We start from the raw sequence: 9,728 nt of genomic DNA, 5'->3' as shown, positions 1-9,728 counted from the left end.
ACCAGAATTGTATACATTATGTAAGGTTCCATCTCACCATGGAGCAATACAGAGGCATTATGACATCTTCCATTTTATTCTCCATTCCCTTCCTAATAATTCATAACATTCTGTTTGCTTTTTTGACTGCCACAGCACACTGAACTGAAGATTTCAAAGTATTATCCACTATGACGACTAGATCTCTTTCCTGGGCGGTAGATCCTAATATGGAACCTAACATTGTGTAACTATAGCATGGGTTATTTTTCCCTATATGCATCACCTTGCACTTATCCACATTAAATTTCATTTGCCATTTGGATGCCCAACTTTTACAGTTTCATAAGGTCCTCCTGCAATTTATCACAATCTGCTTGTGATTTAAATACTCTGAATAATTTTGTATCATCTTCAAATTTGATTAACTCACTCATAGTATTCCTTTCCAGTTCATTTATAAATATATTAAAAAGCACGGGTCCTAGTACAGATCCTTGAGGCACTCCACTGTATATCCTTTTCCACTAAGGAAATTGTCTATTTAATCCTACTCTCTGTTTCCTGTCTTTTAGCCAGTTTGTAATCCATGAAAGGACATCGCCACCTATCCCATGACTTTTTGATTTTCCTAGAAGCCTCACAAGAGGAACTTTGTCAAATGCCTTCTGAAAATCCAAATACACTACATCCACCAGTTCACCTATATCTACATTTTTATTAACCCCTTCAGGATAAAACAGGATACTGGGCTTGATTGACTTTTGGTTTGAGCCAGTTTAGTAAGTTTTATGTTCATATGTTCTTAAAAATTTGCATGTATTCTTGTCTCTTTCCATAATCCTGCTTGGGTCTCAGCCTTGTGGCTGAGAGGAAATTGTACCTCTAGGCTGGGTAATAGCAAATGACAGGTCATGGACTTGCTGAGTTGGAATCACTGAGAGCCAGAGTCACTGATCAATAATCAAGCCATGAGCCTAGTTGAGCTGTATAGCCAAGCAAAGAAACCTCTCTATCCAAAGATAAAAAGCCTGAAGACATTGGCTGTGCTGGAGCAATGTCAGGTCTACTAGGAGGGCTTGGATCCCAGCAACTGATTTGGAGGCAATAATTGGTATCCCAGCAGGGCATAGACCCCAATAGCAGGACAGAAGGTGATGTTGAGTCTTCCTGGCAGGGCATGGGGCTCAGCAGCATGTGTGAGGCTACATTGGGTGCCCCTAGGAGAGTGTGGACCCCAGCGACAAACAGAGATGATGCTGTTATCCCAGGAGAATAGGGACCTCAGGGAAGATCCAGAAGTGAAAATGAGACCCCTGGGGGATGTGCTCCCGAGTAGCAGATCAGGAGATGGAGTCAGGTCTCCCAGGAGGGCACAGAGAATTGTAGCATATCCCACTGTAGTTATGTCCTCCAGTAGGGTGCAGACCCCAGCAGTGGTATCCCAGGAGGATGCATACCTGTCAGGGAGCAGAATTTGAACAGAAGATGGCAGCAGCTGTTTAGATACAATGGATCCCCTCAACCATGACCAGCAGTGATCACTGGCCAAATTGCATCTTTTCACATGGGTGAGATGGGGTAAAGAGGGAAAGGTAATAGTTCATGATTAAATGGGAATGTAAGAGGGCCTTTCTATTCTCTATGGTGATTTTCTCTGGGGCCCAAATCTCCAAATAGCTAAATGTGCCTGTTCTCTTGTAGAAATGTATATAGTTATTAGGGATGTGCAATCGTTTTTCCTGAATTAGGCAATTTCAGCGAAATTGACTAATTCATAATGGTTCGGGAGAACCGAAAAATGATTTGATTTTTTTTCTGAAATTTCATAAAAAATGTATTTTCTGGGCCCCTGAAAAAAAAAATCCCAAACTGTGGGAAAAAAAAAATTCCCATGGGGGGGGGGGGGGGGGGTGTCCCAAAACGAAGCCCTACACAATATTGCAACTGAGGCACATTTCTAATAGTTATGTAGTCTGAAAAAAATAACAATTTAAAGATATATGTTGTTTGATACATAGCCATGAAGAAATGTATATTATCATATAGACTAATAAACGTGTGCATATTTGCAAATATTGCCAGCCCTGTTCACAGTCTCATTTGTTTTCCTGGGGTGAAGGGAGGGAGATCCCACCAACTAATTCCTTCTTCCCCAGATGGAGGCACTGGGTGCCAGGAGTAACAGGACCAATGGAGTCTGACTAACTGGGGCTCCTGCCAGGTCAGCCCTGGATCCAGGATTGCCCCACAAGGTAAGCAGTCATGGGGGCATTACATCTACCTTCACACTAGGCAGGCATATTATTAAGAAATCCTCACACTCATGTTATACTAATAATTAGTCACCAACTAGCATGGTAGTCATAACCTTTCACTCCTAGGCACATCTACCTGGAAACACTTCCTCAGTGCAAAAGGATACCTCATCATCTGGAGGGCAGGTCCTAGTTGTAAGAGCAATTCCTGCCACCAAGATAATAGTTTCCTTCTAGTTGATCTTACCCCTCCAAGGCAGCACAGGGACAGCAAGATTAGAGGTGATACCACTCTACTATGTCCCTGATGGTCTCTTCTATATTCCTCTCTGTGTGTATCAGCTCCTCTAGGTCTGCCATTCTCGCTTCCAAAGACCAGATACATTCTCTGAGAGCCAGTATCTCTTTCCACCTTGCACACATGCAACAACTCACTAATGGATAGTAATCATACATTTGGCACCTGTGCAAAATATTGGATAGCCTCCATCTTTCTGCTGGATCTCTGCATCTTAATATTGTTGAGTTGTTAGTTAAAACTGTTTAATGAGTTGGTATGCTTAATCAAATATAATTGTATTTTATGTTATCTTATCAAAGACCTGCAATAGGACTAAAATCAGCCTGTTACTAAATCCCTAATTGACTCTTAGTGAAAAACAAATTTCTGTGTATTGGGTTAACAGTATATATATATTGCAACATGTGATTGCAGTAGATGAGAGATTTATTTATTTATTTATTTTTGTCTTTTATATACCGGAAGTTCCTGTATAATATACATATCACTCCGGTTTACAAGGAAATAATTAACTATCGCCTGGATGGCAGTTTACATGGAACATATAGAACAATTAAAACCATTAGAAAACAAATTAAAACAAAACAAAATAAAACAATTAGTAATTACGTTATTGCTGTAAACAGAACAACAGCATGAAGGCGCAAAGGGGTCGTTCGTGCAACTCCAGTGAACAGAATATATATGATAAGTTAAATTTCAGTAAATGTTTTCTTCAGGAACTTGTATGCAGGGGTGGGGGGCAGTGGGGGAAAGGGTAGATGGAAATCAAATAGCAGTGATTACTTTCCAGCACACACAGATGCACTCAGAATTCAATTTAAACCTTAAACAACACAGAGAATTAATTAAGCACTCAGAAGTTGTATAAATCCTGATAAACAACCACAGAGATAATTGAGGGAAAGGGGATGTAGTCTATTTAGAAAATATCTGTTTTTATATGATACATGTGACTTTATCTAGCGACAAGACATTTTCTTTCCAGCAAGTAAAGACATTCAGCATTTCTTTATTTAGGTGTCAAGGTATGCTTTTCTTGGTTCATTTTGGAGGAATTGGGAAGAGGACACAGGAGTAAAAGCCCAACCCCTTCTCATTGAACCTAGGTTACATTTTTATTTCCATATGGAGAGAAACCTCATGGGTAATTTTCCTTTGAAATTGCCTATGGATACAAAGTACCCACAAAGTTTGCATCAGCTTTTTCTATAGGCAACAATTTTCTGGAAAACAATTCAGATAGTTTTGAAAATCAAATCTATATGTTCTGCTTCCCTACCTTGGCTTTCTTCCTACCCAATGGAATGCCTTTCCTCCAATCTGGCTAAATGGTAAAGCTTTTTGGAAGCCCACTTGAACTTTTAGAGGGGCAGAGAAGGGAAAATTTCAGACAGCCCCAATACCTGAGTAAATCTCTGTTTAACATAGTGAGATAGGAAATGACAGCAGATAAAGACCAGAGTGGTCCATCTGTTCTGCTTAGTGCCACTTAGGGTTGTAATTGCTGTTCAATGCAGGTTTTGCGGGTTACTCCAGTGCATTTTGGAATCACAATGTGCTCATTCCATTGCTGTTTATGGGCTGAATTCAGCTCTGTGCTGGTTATTCAGTGCTTCATTACCATCCTATGTCTCCAGAGATCTTCTATGTTTATTCCACTATTTATTTTTATCTTCTTACTGTTTTGACTCCACCACCTTCTTTGGGAAGGGCATTCTAGGTATCCACAAGCATCCTCCATGAAAAGATACTTACTAAAATTGTTCCAGAGTCTACTGTCTTGAAACTTCAAACCATTATTTCCAGTTTAACAGTTTCCTTTCCAATGAAACAGAGTTTCTTCCTTTGTATTCAAGTACATAGATATACAAAAATAAGGAAATAAACAGAACTAATCCCCTATGAAAAGTCCAAAACAAACAGGGGGTTAAATAAATATCAGAAAACAAATCTGGTCAGTATATTACAATTAAGCTAACATGGACTCACAAAAATCTACCAATGGCTGTTGATAAATCCTCTCCCTAACCCTCACACTTATTCTAATCAGATAGCAGTCAATATTTAAAAAAATGTAAAATGGATATCATTATCAAGGATATTCACAGGGATAAGCAACCTGCTGAATATCCTTGAAGAAAGTTATCTATTCTTTATTTATTTACAAATATTTGATATTCCACTGTTATACAGACAAGACTCAAAGTGGATTATAATAAATTAGACTGGCTTAACAAGTCAGTTTCAAAGCAGATGCTTGAACTTGACAACAGTACCAAAATTAATTTAACTTAACACAAGGTATAAGGTTGAGCTTTGACAGATAGTACCAGAACTAATTTAATTTTACATACAGTACAAGATCAAACCAGAACCAGACTAATGAACAATAGCTCAATTGACCTCCAAGCTGAGTGCTCAGAGTGGTGAACAGTTAATTTAACAAAGCAGACTGATTGCAGTATCTCCAAATGGACTAGAAGTACAGTATATGAATAAGAGCCAAGAGCAACTATCATTGCTTTCCATGGTGAGTGCTCTTGAGTGCAGGGACTAAGTCAATTTAACAAACAGATTGAGAGAAGGTTTGGTTAAACAACCATGCCTTTGCTTGCTTTCTAAAAGTAGAGTAGCAAAGTTCAAGATGGATGGGAAGTAGGACATTACTCTAGAGTTTGGGGACAAAGCAGTTGAAAGCCTTCTTTCTCATGCAGGTTAGATTTGCGGAAGTCAGAGGAGAGGAAGCAAGAAGGGCCATCTGTGAGGACTGGAGCTCTCTTGACAGGCTGTAGGGAGTAAGAAGAGGTGAGAGATACTCTTGGGCCTGTTTGTACACACATTTGTAGGTGAAACAGAGGATCTTGAATTTTATTCAAGTTTCAATAGGAAGCCAGTGAAGATTGTGTAGGATGCGTATAATGTGGTGTGAAGATTTGGTGCCTACCAGTAGCCTAGGTATACCTACCCAGATAACTTTATAACCTAACTGGCTATGTTTAAACATTGCTGGTTATGTTACAAATGTATGCACATTAACATTAATTGACTGTATTCAAAGAATATAGCTGGTAAAATGAGTGGGCCTACTGGTCCAAAATCACCACCCCACTGAAACAAATGTCAGACTTTTTCTGGTTGATCTCCCCACCTTCTTACCCTCACAAAATATGTCTAAAATGGGCCTATAAGCATGAAAATATTCCACCCTCCAAATTGGCAAAATATAAGTATAAGGAAGATTCTATCCAGAAGCCCACCCTTCCCCAGTCCTCTCCCATAAATCCAACCCCAAGCCATGGCCCATCTGGAACCCTTTAAACCACTTATTTTATTTAAAATAATTTATATTCTGTTCCCCCCCCCACACACACACACACAAAAAGTGTCCAATGCAGATTACAATAGAAAAATAATATACAATACAAATAATCACACCAAGTCTAACCTTTATATTTCTTTGTAAGAATTAATATAACTGCTGAAAACTCATCCAGCTCCCAGCATGTCCAGCATTGCTGTCAGAGTATTGCTTTGTCAGCAACACTGACACCATTCACCACCTGACAATACTGCAGTGCTTGAGCAGTGCATCTCCCTTGTTTGAATTGTCATGACTGCATCTGCCCCTCTAGTATATCAATCTGGGGAGGGATGTGGAGTTCCATTCAGAAGGCAAAACCCTTCAGGCAGCAGTTGTAGAGTCTGAATCTTAGGGCTGAGTGATCACTCCGAGACAAGGAGCACTGCCTCTTCATCCCCACCTGGCTCCTCGTTAGTGGCTCCCCTGGATTGCTGTTGTGCCACAAAGGAGGCATTAGGACCCACAATGGATCATGGAGGCACAGAACACTTACTTGCCCCTTTTTTTATTCCAATATTCATAGGATGGAAACAGCAGGGGAAAAAGAAATTAGGTGTCAGCCTTCTCAGAGCAAGACACCTGCAGCCACACAAAGACGTCATTTTATCTGCGCCCCTCTCTTTTAAGGTTCCACTTTCAATTATCATTTTTTTCCCCAGTGAGATGGATTAAAGTAGTCTGAAACAAAAATGTATTATTTGTTTTCAAATGATGGAGGATGGAGGTCTATTCTAATGCATAACAAAGATGAAAGCAAATTGATCCTCCACTTTCACACATTAAAGATAATAAAGGAAATAAACAAAGTGTAATAACAACATTAGCTAAGATTTAAGCTAAGGTACATCAAAACAGTAAGTAATGAAAGGTGTATTTGTAGTATATTGCATATATCTTACCAACCAGTCAAAGAATGCATTATCATGAGCCATTTATAATTTTTAACTTAACTACTGCAGCAAGTGAAATGCATCCCCATTACCTGAATGCACTTTAAAGGGAGCTGTAATGCACAAAAAATGATGGCTGCTGGTGAAAGGCTGCCTATATTCTATGTTATAAGTATCAGATTTAAATACCTACAAATTTGTATTTTAAAATCTTATATAATGTACAATAGTAATTACAATGTGTTACTATTGAAGATACTTTGAAGTTTGCAAAACATTTTATGCAGATGGTACTTACAGAATAGTATACAGTAAAATTAACTTTGCTGCATAGTTACCTTTTTTAATAACCTTTGCTGCATGGTTACCTTTGCTGCATGGTTACCTTTTTTAACAACCAACAAAATACAGTAAGGTATATTTGATTCTGGTTCCAAATGGTAATACCTTACCTTTTACCTATATGACACATTGTTTCTTGGGTTTTATTATATGTGGTGGCTTGCAAAGTTAAACTGGAGTTTGTACCTTTAAGAAATGATGTCACCTCTGCTCATATATGAGTATATAGGATGATGCAGCTAAGGAGAGTGAGCTGATAGATTTTGTTATGTTGGCTGATTGTGATTCTAGAGCTATTCAAGAAGTTTGTGTGAGTGCTGCAGGCATGTAAGTGGCCAATGATGCAACTTTCTTCATGGAGGGAGAGAGGTCAATAATCAGCTCCTAGTCTTATGGTGTAACTTCTTGACAGAGCTCCTGAATGGGTCATAGATAACAATAACGGAAAAAAACACAAGAAAAGCATTGCTGATTGAAGTGTTAGTATCAATTGACTATTCCCCTGAATATATGGCGAGAGAGAGAGTAAGAGGATCCTCAGATAAGAATAGAATCAGAGACCAAGAAAATATGGCAGAAAGATTCAGAAATAGCTTCAGTTGTATTGGGTGCCACTGGATTGATTAAAAACCTTCCTGACACACCATAATATGTTACCTATAGGCATTATATCCTATGAACTCCAGAAGGAGGCTCTCTTTTTCACAATTATTTATTTATTGCAAGGATTTATTTCTTACTCTCCTACTTTAGTACTCAGAGCCAGATACATCTGCATGATAGATGAGAAAATAAAATCCTGGATCAGGAAGTACGCAGGGTTAAGGGTAAAGAGTAGAGGGAAAGGTGGGCTATGTTGGATCAGGGATCAGAGCAAGGGATAAGGTAAAGTGTCAAGGCCATCACATATCTGGACGGAAGCCTTAAGTACACAGTGAAAATCTAGGGCACAAGATGATCTCCAACAGAGACTGGGCATGCAAATGGCAAATGAAATTGAATATGAACAAGTGCAAATTGATTCACTTAGGGAAGAGTAACCCAAATATTGGCTACACAATGCAAGGTTCCACATTAGGAGTCACCACTCAGGAAAAGGATCTAGGTGTCATCATTGAAAATATGTTGAAATCTTCTGCTCAGAGTTATGCTGATTATGCATACATTAGAGATATTTGAACTTGTTTACATTGCAATATGACAACCTCCAGAGTAGTGAGTGAGACAAATTTGGAAAAAAAGAGATAGTAGTGAAGGATAATCATTCAACACAGAATAATTAATCTTATTTTCCTATGATTAGGAACATAAGTCTATTTAAGCATAAATTTCAAAACTGCACAGTATACCATTTGTGTGCATAAGGGGGCCTGATGAGATTTATGCCAGCCTTTTAAATCCTATGCAATGGGAGCCATGGAAGTTTTAGAATACACATATTTTCTAGGACTGTGAATTCATTTTTCTCATTTCCTTTTCATTACTGTGTACTAATATTTACCGGTTACTAAAAAACTTTTTGCACACTAAATTGAAATAGAGCACACTAAATAGAATTTAATGTGCACTAAAAAAAAATGAAAAAGAATAATAAAATGGAAAAAGAAACCAAAAACAGCATGAAATAATATACTATATATATTATTATTATTTTTGGGGCTGTTTCCCTAGTATCTTCACTCCTAAAAGTGTGTGTATACTTTTATGTGTGCAGAATAATACACACATTCTCCCACATATTTTTTTCTGCACAGAACAGTATGTACTATTTTGCATACAGTGTTTCTGCTTCTTCAAGTGAGGGTCATTTGCAAAATTAATGATCATCCCGACGAGAAAGGCAAACTTTATGGGTGGGGATGTAAACAGGCTAGCAGACCTCATTGTGAGGAATGAAAACATTCTCTTTCCTCCATCTCTGGGTTTCGGCAAAATGTAACGAGGATAACCCAGGTCTGGCAAGAGCTGCACATGGAATTTAACAGGTGCACCTCTTACCCCAGGGTTGTAAGTACCTAGATGGAATTAGATGGATATGGTGCTAGTACCAAACAAGCAGCTCATCTTGGAGGCTCTTGAACTCAGCATGCTGTGTAAGGGAAATTTCTGCCACATTGGCACACTCTGTTAGCCAGCCGTACTATATCTAGAGCTGTGGGAGCAGTACAGTTGCAAAGTTGTCAGGGGAATGTAGGTTCTGATGATCCCAGGGTGGCAGGTAAAGAGCTGAAATAAAAAATGGGAAATCACTACTAGCAAAAAGCAGGGAGGAAACACACATATAAAACATGGATCCCTGAAAGGTCAGGAAAGTGCTAAATTTATAGGGGACTAGGGTAAGGTAATACCAAAGAGAATATGCTATTGTGGATGACCCTTAACCAACATTACAAAGGTCAAATTGCATGAAGCTGGCTCTACAATTATTATATCTGATTCAAATGTTCCCAATGCCACTGCTTTCTAAAGATATTAACTTGGTAAATTGAAAGATTTTTTTGGAAGGGTAAAAAGACCAGAATTGCCTACAAGATTTTGTTAATTCCTAAGGACAGAGGAGATACGGGAGTCCCAAATTTTCATCTGTACTCATT

The sequence above is a fragment of the Rhinatrema bivittatum genome, unplaced genomic scaffold (genome assembly GCF_901001135.1).
Source record: "Rhinatrema bivittatum unplaced genomic scaffold, aRhiBiv1.1, whole genome shotgun sequence".
Taxonomy (NCBI): Eukaryota; Metazoa; Chordata; class Amphibia; order Gymnophiona; family Rhinatrematidae; genus Rhinatrema; species Rhinatrema bivittatum.
Note: the sequence above shows the minus strand (reverse complement) of the source record.